The following is an 18,992-nucleotide window of genomic DNA, read 5'->3' as shown; positions in this document are numbered from 1 at the left end:
AGGTCCTATTCTTTTTAATATTTTTAATATATAGTGGTTAGTCTATGGATGGTCTAGCACCAAGAGCAGCAATGCCTTGGACCTGGGCGCAGCCCTTTACTGCTGCTGGAGCGTCCATCACACGCTCGCCCGCCCCCTTGCCACCTGCAGCAAAGTTCCACTCGCCGCCACCTCTTGACGCACCCCCGCTAGATGCAGAGACAAGTGGACATTTCTCTGACCCTCTGCAAAGTCGGCTCCCCACCCTCCCTTTGTTTAGGATTTATTCAAACAAATCTGTTTTATCGAGGGGGACTACTGCCATGATTGCTAATGACAGGTCAGACTTGTGTGTTGTTTTCCTGTGTGAGGGTATTTATAATATTTTGCCGGCTAAAGAGTGCAAGCCGCAACCACCAAATTTTAGAATAAATAAATATTTTTACATATATTAGCCGCACCAGACTATAAGCCGCAGAAATTTACCGGTACAAAATATTTTTGTAAATGTTTATATACGCACCTTAGTTGTTTCCAAACCTAACACGAGGCAGTTAAACGGCAGATCAAACAAAACGGAAGTCATCATTATGGACCCACTATAGCTGCGAATCTTGCGCTCCAATTAGCTAAACAGACTTAATAACTCCATGGTGACATTTTAGTGAATTTACAAAAGTGAAACAATACAAAAAGAATGTCATTGTAAACAAAGGCAATTTTAAATGTGTTAGAGTATTTGCTTATGCTAAGAATGCTAGATGATTACATTAGGTTAGCACATACAAATATGCATTTGAACACTCCGACGGAAATCACACACACATGGGACGGTTTAGTAAGTATGAATTATTTTAGCTATATTATAAAACTTACAAACGTTGCTTGGAGTGATGAAGGAAGATTCCTTTCGAGCAAAAAAAAACTATGGACAAATACTTACGGTTCAAGGAACGAAACAGGAAGTACATTTTCAACCCGCAGCACCTGCAGAGAGCGAACTTGTCCAAAAGATGGCGCCATAGCACAAACAATAACACACCTTTTCAGTGTCTCTGCTAGTGTTCTAAAAAAAATAACGATTTGTTGAATACAAAAAAGGTAGGTCATTAGCAAAGAAAAATCCATAAATTAGCCACATCATTTTATAAGCCGCGGGGTTCAAAGCGTTGGAAAAAAAGTAGTGGCTTATAATTAGGTAAAATACTGCAGTCTCTGTTCAGTTCTCTTATTTTTTGTTGCACTTCCTGGTTGCTCTATTTTCAGTTGCTTTAGCTCTGGCTTGAGCAATGATTCTCCACACCTGCTCCTGTTTAGTGATCAGGGGACTCACCTGCCTCTGATCAATAATCGGGTGCTCCTTTTGTTGGTACCTAATAAATGGACCTACCTGCACCAACATAACACTTTGCCAGCTCAATATGAGTCCAAAGAAAACAATGGGCAAGCGAAGTGTGGTTTGAAACATTCCGGAAGTATCCCCAGCGTTGTCGACACTGCATCCTTCCTCCTCCCCTTCCCTTCTGCGACACGCCAAGAAGATAAATCAACAAGGTAAATTGCATTTTATTTTTTATTCCTCATCATTGGAGCGACTTTGCTGTTAAAGGAATTTTGTGATTTCAAACTGTGAGTGAACCACAGGGCTAATGTGTGTGCCTGTGTGTGTCGGCAGGGCGGCTGTGTACGATGACGACGGTTTAGCTAGTTGCTGTTTTGTCTTTATTATTAAATAGAAAGTTGATCCATCACACTATGGTTATGTTAGTTTGATATACAGTACTATATAGCGCTTTATATTGTGGTCAAAGTGGACTTTTACTAAAATATAGACTTTTTGTGGCCAATTATTCATGTTTACATTGTTTCTCATGGATACGTTCTTTTCAATATACACACTTTTCTATTTGCAAACGCTGCTCAAGAACCAATTAAATTCGTAAATTGAGGTTCCACTATATATTATTAACAATGAAGAGGCAAGACAAGGAAAATGTTTGTGGTAAAATTTCAGAATAAGTGCCGTGCCCTGACCATATGCTGTTGGTCAAACGGTCAGGGCATCCATTTAGTCAGAAACTCAGATGCCAAAGCCCCTACATGGAGCTACAGGGTTAAAGGGAGTTGATTATCTTCTATTTCCTTCATTTTTGAATATTGTGCCAAGTTTCTTACAAATGGGGACATGACTAATTTGAGTGCTCACATTACCAGTATGTGGATGTCAAAATTTCTACCGGCTGGTAAAGTGTATACCTATTTTACTGACACACATCCATTTATTATTTATTGTTTTATTCGTGTCTGAATACTTATGTACATGTAGTTTTTGTGTTTTTTATTTTTAATGCATTTGCAAAAAAATCACAACATTTTTTTTGGGTCATTAATTAATTAATCATTAATTAATGAGAAATAAAATACACTTTTGATTTTAGCAAATGGCTACAGTGAAACAATCTCATTAATGTACACTCAGCATTCCATCTTGACAGAAAAAAACAGATGTGCAAATGTTATTAAAAATAAAACACTCAAATCACATGTGCATAAGTAATCAGATCCTTTGCTCAATACTTTGTTGATGCACCTTTTGGCAGCAATGACAGCTTCAAGTCCTTCTGAATATGATGCCAGAAGCTTGGCACACCTATCTTTAGGCAGCTTGGCCCATTCCTCTTTGCAACACCTCTCTAGTTCCATCAGGTTGGATTTGAAGCGTTGCTTTTCATTCAGGATGTCTCTATACAATGCTGCATTCACAATAGGTTGGTGTTTGTCAATTTTCACGTATCACAACAATTGACCTGCTCAGTGGCCTAGTGGTTTAAATGTCCGCCCTGAGATCGGTAGGTCGTGAGTTCAAACCCCGGCCGAGTCATACCAAACACTATAAAAACGGGACCCATTACCTCCCTTCTTGGCACTCAGCATCAAGGGTTGGAATTGGAGGTTACATCACCAAAAATGATTCCCGAGCACGGCCACTGCTGCTGCTCACTGCTCCCCTCACTTCCCAGAGGGTGAACAAGGGGATGGGTCAAATGCAGTGGACACATTTCACCACACCTAGTGTGTGTGTGGCTATCATTGGTACTTTAACTAGTATTGGCCAATACTCAAAGCTCTAATATCCATATCAGAAGTTTAACAGTTGCAACAACTGTCTGAAATCTATCACAGTTCATCAAATAACCACATAATGTTTATTTCCCAGTTGCAATTAATTATGTTCTGTCGATGAGTGTTCCCGCCGTACAAATCCAGCCTTACGTTTGACCCACTAAACGCCACCCAAATGAAACTATAGTTTTAGAGACAACTGAGATCGGTAGGTTGGAGTTCAAATCCCAGCCGAGTCATACCAAAGACTATAAAAATGGGACCCATAACCTCCCTGCTTGGCACTCAGCAACAAAGGGTTGGAGTTGGGGGTTAAATCACCAAAATGATTCCCGGGCGCGGCGCCGCTGCTGCCCGCTGCTCCCCAAGGGGATGGGACAAATGCAGAGGACAAATTTCACCACATCTAAGTGTGTGTGTGACAATCATTGGTACTTTAATCTTAAAAAAAAAAAACTCCAGGGGAAACATTGAGTCGCTGAATAGCTCAATGGGTAATGATGCTTGGACTCTGAACAAGGGGAAACATTTTGAAATCCCAGTTTGGTTGAATGGTAGCATGTAATATTTGAATCATGTTATGTTTATATCTTTCTTATATATTTTTCCAACGATACTGGTTTTTACTCTCTACTGAGAAAAATTATATCCCTGGGGACTAATGTCTTTGAGGCCCCCTGCTGTAGATGCTCACTGAACTGAAGTCTGGTGCGACAAGATACATGATGGTAATTTGCGCTCTAGATTTTTACTCTTCACTAGTAATCGGGCTAATAATTCTATTGTTGCTGTCCAACGAAAAGCATATGTATGTACTGTGTTTTTCTAAATCTAAAACCATGTTTTTATGCCCTCAAGGCAATTTAAAAGTGATTTTAAACATGTCACTTTTCCTTTTATAGAGACATTGATTTGTGTATCATCAGCATAAAGATGATATGATATATATATATATACACTACCGTTCAAAAGTTTGGGGTCACCCAAACAATTTTGTGGAATAGCCTTCATTTCTAAGAACAAGAATAGACTGTCGAGTTTCAGATGAAAGTTCTCTTTTTCTGGCCATTTTGAGCGTATAATTGACCCCACAAATGTGATGCTCCAGAAACTCAATCTGCTCAAAGGAAGGTCAGTTTTGTAGCTTCTGTAACGAGCTAAACTGTTTTCAGATGTGTGAACATGATTGCACAAGGGTTTTCTAATCATCAATTAGCCTTCAGAGCCAATGAGCAAACACATTGTACCATTAGAACACTGGAGTGATAGTTACTGGAAATGGGCCTCTATACACCTATGTAGATATTGCACCAAAAACCAGACATTTGCAGCTAGAATAGTCATTTACCACATTAGCAATGTATAGAGTGTATTTCTTTAAAGTTAAGACTAGTGTAAAGTTATCTTCATTGAAAAGTACAGTGCTTTTCCTTCAAAAATAAGGACATTTCAATGTGACCCCAAACTTTTGAACGGTAGTGTGTATATATATATATTTGTAATGTCTTGCAAGCAGAATGTGCATTGAAAACAGGATTGGTCCTACGATCAAGCCCTGAGGGACATCACAGGACAAGAGAGCCCAGGCTGAAGCCGAATCATCAATTTGGATCTTAAAAGTACTGTTTCTCAGATATGACCTGCACCAGTTCAAGGGTGTGCCTTTTAAACCCACACATTGTTCTAAGGGACTAATAAGAGTTATGTGATTTACTGTGTCAAATGCAACCGTTAGATCTAAAATAATTTAAAATGGCAGAATCACCAGAATCAGTGGGTATTGAAAGGTCGTTAAAACCCTTTAAAATGCAGATTCAGTGCTATTTAAGGCTTTAAAACCAGATTGAAAAACCACAAACGTAGCGTGCAAATCAAGGTAAGACTAATTGTAAAAGCTTAGCTTCCTCTAAAAATTGTTGGGACAGTCCCGGAAGCAAGACTGCTGTCGACTATTTCCAGGAAGTGGGGCGGCGATGACCTACCAGACGTCTTTGTACAAACGAGGTGGCATTAAGTGCGTGGAAAATGATGCAGGGACAGCGGCTCAAAGTGCTTGAAGGCAAATGGACAGGTGACAAAAATAGGCAATGCAAGTTTATTTACAGAGCACAATTCGTACACAAGGCAATTCAAAGTGCTTTACAGAAAATTAAAATAAGGCAAAAATAAAAAATATTTCAAATTAAAATCAGAAAACAATCACAAAAAATTGAAATCAATCAAAGTGTAGATAAAATACTTTCAGTTGTCATATGCACAATTAAATCAATGTTTTCAGCCTGGATTTGAACTTCGCCAATGTTGAGGCTCGTCTCACATCCTCAGGAAGACTTTTCCAGATTTTAGGAGCATAAAACTGAAACGCAGTTTCACCACGTTTGGTCCTGACTCTAAACACTAGCAGGACACCTCCCTGGGGTTCTCAGAGCTTGAGATGGGTCATTTGTCAGAAATGTACTTTGGCACTAGACAATGAAAATACTTGTACACTGGGAGAGCTGTTTTAAAGTATATTCTCTGAGCAACAGGAAACCAGTGCAGTGACCTAAGCACTGGACTAGTATGGTCGTATTTCCTGGTTCTAGTCAGGACTCGAGCAGCAGCATTCTGGCTGTGCCTGCAGCTGCTTTACAGCTCGTTTAGAGAGCCCAGTGAGAAGGCCTTTACAGTAGTCTAACCTGCTAGAGACAAAGTCATGGATTAGTCTTAAGTGTGATGTAGACATTATTCCTCTGATTTTGGCAATATTCAGGTGGTAGAAAGCTGCTTATGTTATTGACATAATGTGGCCGTTAAAATTCAAGCCTGAGTCCATACCCTCAATTTCTGACTTGATTATTAGGTTTCAGGGAGAGGGTCTCAAGCTGACTAAGAATAGTTTCTATTTGCTTCTTTGGGCCAAAGACAATGATTTCTGTTTTAAGTTTAGCTGAAGAAAATAGTATTGCAAATAGAAGGGTCAGAAGATTGGTAAGAAATGTTTGCCCTAATTGTGTCAACCTTGTCAATAAAGGAGTCAGGAAATGTTTCACAGACCCCTGGTGAAGCTTCCAAATATGAGGATTGGGGAATATTTAAATTAGAATCAATTGTTTTGAATAAAACATCCATCCATCCATCTATTTTCTACCGCTTTTACATTTTGTGGTCGCGGGGGGTGCTGGAGCCTATCTCAGTTGCATTCGGGCGGAAGGCGGGGTACACCCTGGACAAGTCGCCACCTCATCACAGGGCCAACACAGATAGACAATATTCACACTCACATTCACACACTAGGGCCAATTTAGTGTTGCCAATCAACCTATCCCCAGGTGCATGTCTTTGGAGGTGGGAGGAAGCCGGAGTACCCGGAGGGAACTCACGCAGTCACGGGGAGAACATGCAAACTCCACACAGAAAGATCCCGAGCCCGGGATTGAACTCAGGACTACTCAGGACTTTCGTATTGTGAGGCACACGCACTAAACCCTGGTCCACCGTGCTGCCCATGTGTATTGTCAAAATTACTTGTAATGATGTTAGAAACATACTTGTGCTTTTTCTACCCTCAGAACGTTCTGATGCTCTTTCCAGGAGTCTTTCATGAGTGCATAGCAAACATGCAACTCACCTTCTTCCATTTACGCTCTGCCTGTCTGCATGCCTGGCCTCCCTTGTTACGTCATTTAACCATGGCTCTCACCTTTAGCCTTAGGGTGCAAGGATTTAAAAGCAGCAATAAAATCAAGAATTTGACAACAAGTATGAAAGCGGGACATCAAATCATCTGTTTAAAGAGAAAGAGGGCAAGGTGTCCATCCATCCATTTTCTACCGCTTGTCCCTTTCAAGGTCGCGGGGGGTGCTGGAGCCTATCTCAGCTGCATTCGGGCAGAAGGTGGGGGTGTCCAGGGCAGAAATAAAGGCAGAGGAGAAATCAGTAGCAGTGTCTGCTTTAACCACGCGGCATGGCCGTGCAGGGGCGCACTTTTTTTTTTTTTGCAAGACATATATGATCAGAGAAGATCGCATCACATATTTGAATGTGTCCATACCAATGTGTAGCCCTGTTTTTGCGTGGGACGAGCGACATGTTGCACAAAATTAAGAGTCCAAAATATGTAACAAGTCTTTAGAGACCGACTTCATAGGACAGCAGACACGAACGTTGAGGTCTCCAACAATTAAAAATCTGTCATAATTGGGTAGCACACTGGACAAAAACTCAGAAGTCATTTATAACGTGTCTGTTATAATTAGGAGGAGGGTAAGTCACAGCACACAGTAGCTCAATCATGCACGGCGGAAGCTGGGAAAAAAAGTGGGCTGGAAAAGAATTGCTCCTCCTCCTCCGCGTCCAGTGGTTCTCAGAGACTTAAAATATGCACAATCAGGTGGCAAAAGTTCAGAGAAGACTGCAGACTCACCAATACTCAGCCAGGATCCAAAGATTATGCACACCAGGGGCCGTACTTATCAAGCTTCTTAGAGTGCCATTTTACACTTAAGTCCTGAGAATTTGCGAAATTTAGTCCTACTCTCAAACTTAAGAATAAAAGCTTTTTATCAACGTTCTTAAGTCTAAGAATCACTCCTACTCTCCACGATATTTAAGAGACCTTCAGAGGTGTCCTAAGTGGTTAGGAGTTGCCAGCAGGGGATGGCACTGAGGCGAGAGAGACGTGCGCGAACATTCAGCGAACGGAACAATGTTTTTTTTTTTTGATGACGAGCAGCTGATCAAACGGTATCGTTTAGACAGAGCGGATATTATTTTTGTCACAGATTTAATACTTTTCGATTCCTTGTTGATTTCTGCATGTGTCTGCAGTGGGCTAGTATATATAGAGCCACCCACACCAGTTTCAAATTAGTTGCCTAATTAATGAATTGGAAAGAAAATGTTATGACAGTAGCGTATGTGTGTGGCCGTGAGGTGAGGGACGTCAGTGAGTGTGTGGGCGATAGAAGAGAGGGAGCGGTAGCGTGAGTGCCGGCGGGGACTAGTTTGTTTTGTATTATTTTGTAGTTTATTGTCAAAATATACACTCCCATTGTCCACTTAAATATTTCCAAGATATTTCTTTATTCTTAGACAACGGATTCCCTTCCGTGATTGGTCATTTCTATGGACACAGAAATGACGTCACCTAAAATTGCGTTTACGGCACATAGTAATGTCGTAATTCAGCTCTGAGTGTGACACTTAAGATTCAGTCCTACACTTCGCTGAAAGTGTGAGTAAGACGCTTGATAACTAACTTTTAAGTGCAGCTTTCAGCGAATAATTTATTTACTCTTAAGTCAACTCTTAGCAGACTTCTTAGGAGTAATTCTAAGAAGTTTGATAAGTACGGCCCCAGGATTCCAGGGTTCGATCCCTGCTTCCGCCATCCTGGTCACTGCCGTTGTGTCTTTGGGTAAGACCATTTACCCACCTGCTCCCAGTGTCACCTACACTGGTTTAAATGTAGCTTAAAGATGTAGATAATGGGTTTCGATATGTAAAGCCATTGGAGTCTCTAGAGAAAAGCGCTATATAAATGTACATACTTCAGCTGTGAGAGAGGAGCACTCACGCTGCACAGACAGACGATGGACAGACGAGAATCCTCCGTCCTACGTGTGTGTGCGTGTAGGGTTGTACGGTATACCGGTATTAGTGTAGTACTGCCAAACTAATGAATCATTATTTGGTCAAATACCGCCTCTAAAAGGTACCAATCTCCCACCCGTCGTCACGTCGTGTCATGCAGACGAGCATATTCGGCAGTGCACAATCACGGAGTACTTACAAGCAGACACAGTGTGTAGACAGAAAAGGGAGAACGGACAGACACATTTTGGCTTAATAACTAAAGATAAAGGTGAAGTTATAACACTGAAACACCCTCAGGAAGAGGCGCTTTAAGACATGGCTAGCTAGCAAGCTGGCGACTAATGCCTACCCGCAGTCAGCAGTGTTTGAACTACAAACCCCATTTCCATATGAGTTGGGAAATTGTGTTAGATGTAAATATAAACGGAATACAATGATTTGCAAATCCTTTTCAACATATATTTAATTGAATGCACTACAAAGACAAGATATTTGGTGTTCAAACTCAAAAACTTTATTTTTTTTTTGCAAATAATAATTAATTTAGAATTTCATGGCTGCAACACGTGCCAAAGTAGTTGGGAAAGGGCATGTTTACCACTGTTACATCACCTTTTCTTTTAACAACACTCAATAAACAATTGGAAACTGAGGAAACTAATTGTTGAAGCTTTGAAAGTGGAATTCTTTCCCATTCTTGTTTTATGTAGAGCTTCAGTTATTCAACAGTCCGGGGTCTCCGCTGTCGTATTTTACGCTTCATTATGCGCCACACATTTTCGATGGGAGACAGGTCTGGACTGCAGACGGGCCAGGAAAGTACCCACACTCTTTTACTATGAAGCCACGTTGATGTAACACGTGGCTTGGTATTGTCTTGCTGAAATAAGCAGGGGCGTCCATGGTAACGTTGCTTGGATGGCAACATATGTTGCTCCAAAACCTGTATGTACCTTTCAGCATTAATGGCGCCTTCACAGATGTGTAAGTTACCCATGTCTTGGGCACTAATACACCCCCATACCATCACAGATGATGGCTTTTCAACTTTGCGCCTATAACAATCCGGATGGTTCTTTTCCTCTTTGGTCCGGAGGACACGACGTCCACCGTTTCCAAAAACAATTTGAAATGTGGACTCGTCAGACCACAGAACACTTTTCCACTTTGCATCAGTCCATCTTAGATGAGCTCAGGCCCAGTGAAGCCGACGGCGTTTCTGGGTGTTGTTGATAAATGGTTTTTGCCTTGCAAAGGAGAGTTTTAACTTGCACTTACAGATGTAGCGACCAACTGTAGTTACTACTGACAGTGGGTTTCTGAAGTGTTCCTGAACCCATGTGGTGATATCCTTTACACACTGATGTCGCTTGTTGATGCAGTACAGCCTGAGGGATCGAAGGTCACGGGCTTAGCTGCCTACATGCAGTGATTTCTCCAGATTCTCTGAACCCTTTGATGATATTACGGACCGTAGATGGTGAAATCCCTAAATTCCTTGCAATAGCTGGTTGAGAAAGGTTTTTCTTAAACTGTTCAACAATTTGCTCACGCATTTGTTGACAAAGTGGTGACCCTCGCCCCATCCTTGTTTGTGAATGACTGAGCATTTCATGGAATCTACTTTTATACCCAATCATGGCACCCACCTGTTCCCAATTTGCCTGTTCACCTGTGGGATGTTCCAAATAAGTGTTTGATGAGCATTCCTCAACTTTATCAATATTTATTGCCACCTTTCCCAACTTCTTTGTCACGTGTTGCTGGCATCAAATTCTAAAGTTAATGATTATTTGCAACAAAAAAAATTGTTTATTAGTTTGAACATCAAATATGTTGTCTTTGTAGCATATTCAACTGAATATGGGTTGAAAATGATTTGCAAATCATTGTATTCCGTTTATATTTACATCTAACACAATTTCCCAACTCATATGGAAACGGGGTTTGTACTTTAACATCAATAATCCTTGTTTACATGGCGACATTTAAAGTACATTTATTTCAACCATCAACCCTGCAGGACGACTGATAGTTACGCATGCTTCAGTAATCACCATAACACAAGTGTCATAGAGTTGTATATGTTAAAAAAAAAAAAAGATGGTTTATGGTTGGAAAAGTCAAGGCAAGATTTCACTCGGTCCGATCATTAACCATTAAAAAGGTTATCTTAACTTTGAACACACTACACACGTGTGAATGAAGGTCATACTTAGTCAACAGCCATACACGTCACACTAAGAGTGGCCGTGTGAACAATGCCCACACTGTCATAAACATGTGCCATATAGTGAAACCACACTAAACAACAATGACAAACACATTTTGGGAGAATATTTGCACCGCAACACAACATAAACACTACAAAACAAATTCCCAGAATTCTCTGCAGCACCAACTCTTACCGGGACACTACAAAATAAACAAACGCCATTGGTGGATCTACACCTAACATCCACTGTAATGATACCAAGTACAGGAGCGTATCTAGTCGATATTACTACGATTACATCGATATTTTTTAGCATCACAAAATCCGTCCATTCATCCATTTTCTACCGCTTGTCCCGTTCGGGATCAGGGGTAGGGAGTGTGTGTGCTGGAGCTTATCTCAGCTGCATTCGGGCGGAAGGCGGAGTACACCCTGGACAAGTTGCCACCTCACCACAGGGCCTAGACGGATATAGACAGACAACATTCACACTCACATTCACACACTAGGGCCAATTTAGTGTCGCCAATCAACCTATCCCCAGGTGCATGTGTTTGGAGGTGGGAGGAAGCCGGAATACCCGGAGGGAACCCATGCAGTCACGGGGAGATCATGCAAACTCCACACAGAAAGATCCCGAGCCCAGGATTGAACCCAGGACCTTCGTATCTTCTTTCGTTTAAAAAAAAATGTATATTATGTTTATAAACTCAGGAAATATGACACTGGACACATGAGGACTCTGAATATGACCAATGTATGATCCTGTACCTACTTGGTATTGGATTGATACCCAAATTTGTGATATCATCCGAAACTAATGTAAAGTATCAAACAACAGAAGAATAAGTGATTATTACATTTCAATCAATCAATCAATCAATCAATGTTTATTTATATAGCCCTAAATCACAAGTGTCTCAAAGGGCTGTACAAGCCACAACGACATCCTCGGTACAGAGCCCACATACGGGCAAGGAAAACTCACCCCAGTGGGACGTCAATGTGAATGACTATGAGAAACCTTGGAGAGGACCGCATATGTGGGTAACCCCCCCCCCCCCCCCCCCCCTCTAGGGGAGACCGAAAGCAATGGATGTCGAGTGGGTCTGACATAATATTGTGAAAGTCCAACACATCAGCGAAAGTCCAGTCCATAGTGGGCCCAGCAGGAACCATCCCGAGTGGAGACGGGTCAGCAGCGTAGAGATGTCCCCATCCGATGGACAGGCTAGCGGTCCACCCCGGGTTGGGAGCAGAGTAGAAAAGAAAAGAAAAGAAACGGCAGATCAACTGGTCTAAAAAGGGAGTCTATTTAAAGGATAGAGTATACAAATGAGTTTTAAGATGAGACTTAAATGCTTCTACTGAGGTAGCATCTCTAACTTTTACCGGGAGGGCATTCCATAATGGAACCCGAATAGAAAACGCTCTATAGCCCGCAGACTTTTTTTGGGCTCTGGGAATCACTAATAAGCCGGAGTTCTTTGAACGCAGATTTCTTGCCGGGACATATGGTACAATACAATCGGCAAGATAGGCAGGAGCTTGACCGTGTAGTGTTTTATACGTAAGTAGTAAAACCTTAAAGTCGCATCTTAGGTGCACAGGAAGCCAGTGCAAGTGAGCCAGTATAGGCGTAATATGATCAAACTTTCTAGTTTTTGTCAAAAGTCTAGCAGCCGCATTTTGTACCATCTGTAATCTTTTAATGCTAGACATAGGGAGGCCCGAAAATAAAACGTTACAGTAATGGAGACGAGATGTAACGAACGCATGGATAATGATCTCAGCATCGCTTGTGGACAAAATGGAACGAATTTTAGCGATATTACGGAGATGAAAGAAGGCCGTTTTAGTAACACTCTTAATGTGTGACTCAAACGAGAGAGTTGGGTCGAAGATAATACCCAGATTCTTTACCAAGTCGCCTTGTTTAATTGTTTGGTTGTCAAATGTTAAGGTGGTATTATTAAATAGATGTCGGTGTTGAGCAGGACCGATAATCAGCATTTCCGTTTTCTTAGCGTTGAGTTGCAAAAAGTTAGCGGACATCCATTGTTTAATTTCATTAAGACACGCCTCCAGCTGACTACAATCCGGCGTGTTGGTCAACTTTAGGGGCATGTAGAGTTGGGTGTCATCAGCATAACAGTGAAAGCTAACACCGTATTTGCGTATGATGTCACCTAGCGGCAGCATGTAAATACTAAAGAGTGCAGGGCCAAGAACCGAACCCTGGGGAACTCCGTACGTTACCTTAACATAGTCCGAGGTCACATTGTTATGGGAGACACACTGCATCCTGTCAGTGAGATAAGAGTTAAACCAAGACAAGGCTAATTCTGACATCCCAATACGCGTTTTGATACGCTCTAATAAAATATTATGATCAACAGTATCGAAAGCGGCGCTAAGATCAAGAAGCAGCAACATAGATGAAGCATCAGAATCCATCGTTAGCAATAGATCATTAGTCATTTTTGCGAGGGCTGTCTCCATATAGTGATTTGCCCTGAAACCGGATTGACGCTAAGTGTTCATTTAGCTGCTGTGCGACAATTTTTTCGAGGATTTTCGAGATAAACGGAAGGTGGGACACCGGCCGGTAGTTTACCATGGGGTCAGGATCGAGGTTAGGTCTTTTGAGTAGAGGATGAATAACCGCTTTTTTGAATGCTAGGGGAACAGTGCCAGAGGAAAGTGATAAGTTTATAATATTTAACACTGATGGACCTAATAATACAAAAAGCTCCTTGATAAGTTTCCCAGGAATTGGGTCAAGTAAACATGTTTGTTTTGTCCCATTTACACATTTTGACAATTCCTCCAATGTTATTTCATCAAAGAGAGAGAAACTATTTTGGAGGGCAGTGTCCGTCGTATATACAGTTGTATCTGTGTTAATAGAACCCAGTTGTAGCTGAGATGCATTGTCTTTAATCTCTTTTCTAATGACTTCAATTTTCTTATTAAAGAAATTCATAAAGTCATCTGCTGAGTGGGTGGAGCTACTGGGAGGAGTCCCTTGTTGGGTTAGCGATGCTACTGTACTAAACAAAAATTTTGGATAATTTTTGTTGATTTGAGATTTGAGTAATATTTAGCTTTAGCTGAGGTAAGCATGCGTTTATAAGTTATTAAACTATCACACCATGCTTGATGGAAAACCTCAAGTTTAGTCGCACGCCATTTGCGTTCCAGCTTTCTACATGATCATTTCTGGGCTTTAGTTTCTTCTGTAAACCATGGGGTAGGCCCTTTTTAGCTTTAGCGGTGCTACACTATCAATGGTGTCGCGCAGGGCGTCGTTAAAGTTGTTAGTGAGGTTATCAATAGAGCCCACATAATTTGGGAATGGTGCCATTACCGAAGGCAGTAGGTCAGTAAGAGTCGTCGTTGTGGCAGCATTAATGTTGCGACTGCTATAGTAGTTATTATTATTATTATTATTATTATTTTGTTGACAATGAGTCAGAACCTCGAATTTTATAAGGTAATGATCGGACATTACTTTAGTGTACGGGAGTATCGTAACTTTAGAGGTGCTGACACCCCTGACAAGCACTAGATCTATCGTATTACTGTTGCGATGCGTGGGTTCATTTATTATTTGTGTAAGACCACAGCTATCAATTATAGTCTGGAGCGCCACGCATGGAGGGTCCGATGGGGTATTCATATGGATATTAAAGTCCCCCATTATGATTATATTGTCAGCGTGCGTCACTAGATCAGCAACAAACTCTGAGAATTCACTGATGAAGTCCGAATAGGGCCCAGGGGGGCGGTATGTTGCGTTTATTATGCGTAGTGCACTTTAAATAGTTTCGACCATATCTAGGAATTGATACGACGGGAATTGTCCGATTGTTTGCTAGATGTTGCGATAAACTGAACGCATCATAGTTAGCCACCTCAGTAGATTGCATGTCTGCCTCTGACACGGTCACAAAAGAAAAAACATTATGTGAGTTGTGTTTTTTTCTAAGAGAATTGCTATGTGTGCAGGGATTATCCAGCCTGGCGCCGGCTACTTCTAGTTTAAATGGCTTCTTACCCGGACACTCCACGCTTCTTTGGTTAGCTTTTCCCTTTGTTGTTAGCCCCGCTCGGCATCCCCGCTTCTGCTTCCGCTCACACCGCTTACGTCGTCTCCATTGGCGGTCACCGCTAGCACTTGACTCCGCTGCTACAAAGGCCGCTCGATGTAGCCCGCGAAGTATTCCCATGCTAGCGAGGAGGTCCACCGTACATGCATCTTTCAGTCTATAACGACCCGATCCATCCACATCCAGAATTGTCTGTCGGTCGTATGTGATCACAAAGTGTTCACGCTTTGAGCCAGCCATGAAATTGACAGAAATGACGGGTGTTTTTTGCCAAATCGCTCTACACTCCCAAGAGCGTCTTCAAGCTGCTGCATAGCAATGCGCCGCCATCTTGAACAGAAGTGTAGATAGAACATGTTCAAACAGAAAATAAACAGATATTAACAGTAAATTAACAAGTAGATTAATAATCAATTTCTACGGTTTGTCCCTCATAATGTTGACAAAATAATAGAATGATAAATGACACAATTTGTTACTGCATATGTCAGCAGCTAAATTAGGAGTCTTTGTTTGCTTACTTACTAATAAAAGACAAGTTGTCTTGTATGTTCACTATTTTATTTAAGGACAAACTTGCAATAAGAAACATATGTTCAATGTAGCGTAAGATTTTTTTTGTTAAAATAAAGCCAATTATGAAATTTTTTGTGGTCCCCTTTCTTCAAAAATGTACCGAAATACCAAAATATTGGTATCGGGACAACACTGTGTGTCAACATTTTGGACGGTCAGAAATAACAAAATTAAACATACCCTGGACTCAGTAAAATACTTTTTGAATTTTATAGCTGTTCGAGGACTTAAAGGGCTAATTAAAACAAAGTCAATTGATGTGTTTTGGTTTCTTTGAGTATTTTAAATGACTTTTTTTGTATGTATTTTTTACATAGAATATGCGTTGTAGAAACTTTTTTAAGTATGCATTTTTTGCGTCTTGAGCAAAGTAAGTGCAGCTTCTCTCCAATGAGTGTACCTTTTTGGCGGTAAAAACCCCCAATTGGTTTTATAATACAGATGTACTGCAGGACTGCTGCTAAAATGCCCATAAAAAGTGGTAAATATCTTCTGCATGTATGAAAACATAGCATAAGGCCACAGGTAGGAGCATGATAACCTGAATGTGCAGTAAATAAGTGTCTCCGTGGTGATGCCATGTAATCCTCATTTAAATAAGGTGGTCTGCACTACTTTTTAATTGCACATGCACACAGTGTTAGTAAATCGCACCAAACACACCCACTAATAGTAGACATTTTTATCAATCGCAGTTTATTGCTCGCTAGATTATACGCATTCATATGGCATTGATCAGCAAAAGGTGAGTAATATTCCCTATTTGGAAATCACACCAGAAACCCGAAAACGAATGTTCTGAAAGGATGCTTAATATCCCGTTGTTTAAAAATAAAACCACAGGCATGCAGCTTTCCCACTGCAGAGTCTTTTCTTTTCAGAGTGATTTAAAGCAAGATTTTTAATCATGATTTATGGCTCTTTGATTGGTCCAAGATCACTCTTTTTAGTGATGAGTTATCTTGGAAATATTTTCACGATGCATTTATCAATATTATCAACAGATATGATCCTCGATGTAAAGTCAGCGGGAAAGGTAGAACTAATCCTTGGTTCTGGACCCCGACTTAAACAAGTTGGACCCCGACTTAAACAAGTTGAAAAACTTATTCGGGTGTTACCATTTAGTGGTCAATTGTACGGAATATGTACTTCACTGTGCAACCTACTAATAAAAGTCTCAATCAATCAATCAATCAATTCTCTCCTGAACTGTCCGGTCTACTGAAAGAAAGGGATGCTCCCTATGCCAAGGCTAGGAATACCAAATCCCAGGCTGACTGGATGTTTTTTCGGCAGCTCAGCAATCGCTTTACTTCTCTTGTCAAGAAGTCAAAGTTTGAGTTTTATCTTTCACAAACCACCAGTAGCCTAAATGATCCCAGGAAATTCTGGACAGTCATAAAAACTTGTTGTGGAAGTGAAACCACAAATGATCTGCCAGCTTGTATCGTGAAAGACTCATGCAGTCTGACAAATCAGCTATAGTTAATTGTTTTAATGAACATTTGATTTCTTCTGGTTCTTGATTTGACTCCTTATCTCTACATCTAAATCAGCCAAATGTTCAGAAGGTTTGCATGTCACCATCCCTTCACATGTCCATAGATAATACATTTAGTTTTACTCCTCTGAATGTGTTTGAGGTCGAAAGCCTTAAAGGCCTACTGAAACCCACTACTACCGACCACGCAGTCTGATAGTTTATATATCAATGATGAGATCTTAACATTGCAACACATGCCAATACGGCCGGGTTAACTTATAAAGTGCAATTTTAAATTTCCCGCTAAGCTTCCGGTTGAAAACGCCTTTGGATGATGACGTATGCGCGTGACGTAGCCAGTGAAACAAGAGTATCAGTAGCCCTTTGAAGCCAATACAAAAAGCTCTGTTTTCATTTCATAATTCCACAGTATTCTGGACATGTGTTGGTGAATCTTTTGCAATTTGTTTAATGAACAATGGAGGCTGCAAAGAAGAACGTTGTAGGTGGGATCGGTGTATAGCGGCTGGCTTTAGCAACACAACAAGGATTACTCACTTGGATGGCAGACGCGCTAGCCGATGCTAACCGGCCACCGCACGGATGATCGGGTGAAGTCCTTCGTCGCGCCGTCGATCGCTGGAACGCAGGTGAGCACGGGTGTTGATGAGCAGATGAGGGCTGGCTGGCGTAGGTGGAGCGCTAATGTTTTTATCATAGCTCTGTGAGGTCCGGTTGCTAAGTTGCTAAGTTAGCCTTAGCGTCGTTAGCAACAGCATTGTTAAGCTTTGCCAGGCTGAGAATTATTAACCGTGTAGTTACATGTCCATGGTTTAATAGTATTGTTGATCTTCTGTCTATCCTTCCAGTCAGGGATTTATTTATTTTGTTTCTATCTGCATTTGAGACAGATGCTATCACGTTAGCTCAGTAGCTAAAGAGCTTCGTCGATGTATTGTCGTGGAGATAAAAGTCACTGTCAATGTCCATTTCGCGTTCTCGACTCTCATTTTCAAGAGGATATAGTATCCGAGGTGGTTTAAAATACAAATCCGTGATCCACAATAGAAAAAGGAGAGAGTGTGGAATCCAATGAGCCAGCTTGTACCTAAGTTACGGTCAGAGCGAAAAAAGATATGTCTTTCACTGCATTCTAGTCCGTCACTCTAACGTTCCTCATCCACGAATCTTTCATCCTCGCTCAAATTAATGGGGTAATCGTCGCTTTCTCGGTCCGAATAGCTCTAGCTGCGTTGAAAACAATAGGAAAATATGAGGAAGTGAACAACTGACAACGTCACGCTACTTCCGGTAGGGGCAAGGCTTTTATTTATCAGAGAGCAAAAGTTGCGAACTTTATCGTCGTTGTTCTATACTAAATCCTTTCAGCAAAAATATGGCAATATCGCAAAATGATCAAGTACGACACATAGAATGGGTCTGCTATCCCCGTTTAAATAAAAAAAAATCATTTCAGTAGGCCCACTTATAAACGCATGCTTACCTTAGCTAAAGCTAAATACTACTCAAATCTCATCCGCCTCAACAAAAACGATCCTAAATTTCTGTTTAGTACAGTAGCATCGCTAACCCAACAAGGGACTCCTCCCAGTAGCTCCACCCACTCGGCAGATGATTTTATGAATTTCTTTAATAAGAAAATTGAACTCATTAGAAAGGAGATTAAAGACAACGCATCCCAGCTACAACTGGGCTCTATTAACACAAATACGACTGTATATACGACGGACACTGCCCTCCAAAATAGTCTCTCTATTTTTGATGAAATAACATTAGAGGAATTATTACAGCGTGTAAGTGGGATAAAACAAACAACATGTTTACTTGACCCACTTCCTGGGAAACTTATCAAGGAACTGTTTGTATTATTAGGTCCATCAGTGTTAAATATTATAAACTTATC

General features: G+C 41.0%; 1 long non-coding RNA gene across 1 annotated transcript in view; it reads left to right on the top strand.

The window, feature by feature from the left end:
• Window positions 1-1,402: 1,402 nt before the first annotated feature.
• LOC133645631 (uncharacterized) overlaps window positions 1,403-18,992 on the top strand; it is an 86,224-nt gene continuing 68,634 nt past the window's right edge. The window contains exon 1 of the long non-coding RNA XR_009825159.1: window positions 1,403-1,533. This is a non-coding gene — a long non-coding RNA (uncharacterized LOC133645631). The remainder of the gene's footprint in view (window positions 1,534-18,992) is intronic.

This window comes from Entelurus aequoreus, linkage group LG03, assembly GCF_033978785.1.
Source record: "Entelurus aequoreus isolate RoL-2023_Sb linkage group LG03, RoL_Eaeq_v1.1, whole genome shotgun sequence".
Lineage (NCBI taxonomy): Eukaryota > Metazoa > Chordata > Actinopteri > Syngnathiformes > Syngnathidae > Entelurus > Entelurus aequoreus.
This window is presented reverse-complemented; position numbering and strand designations above follow the sequence as displayed.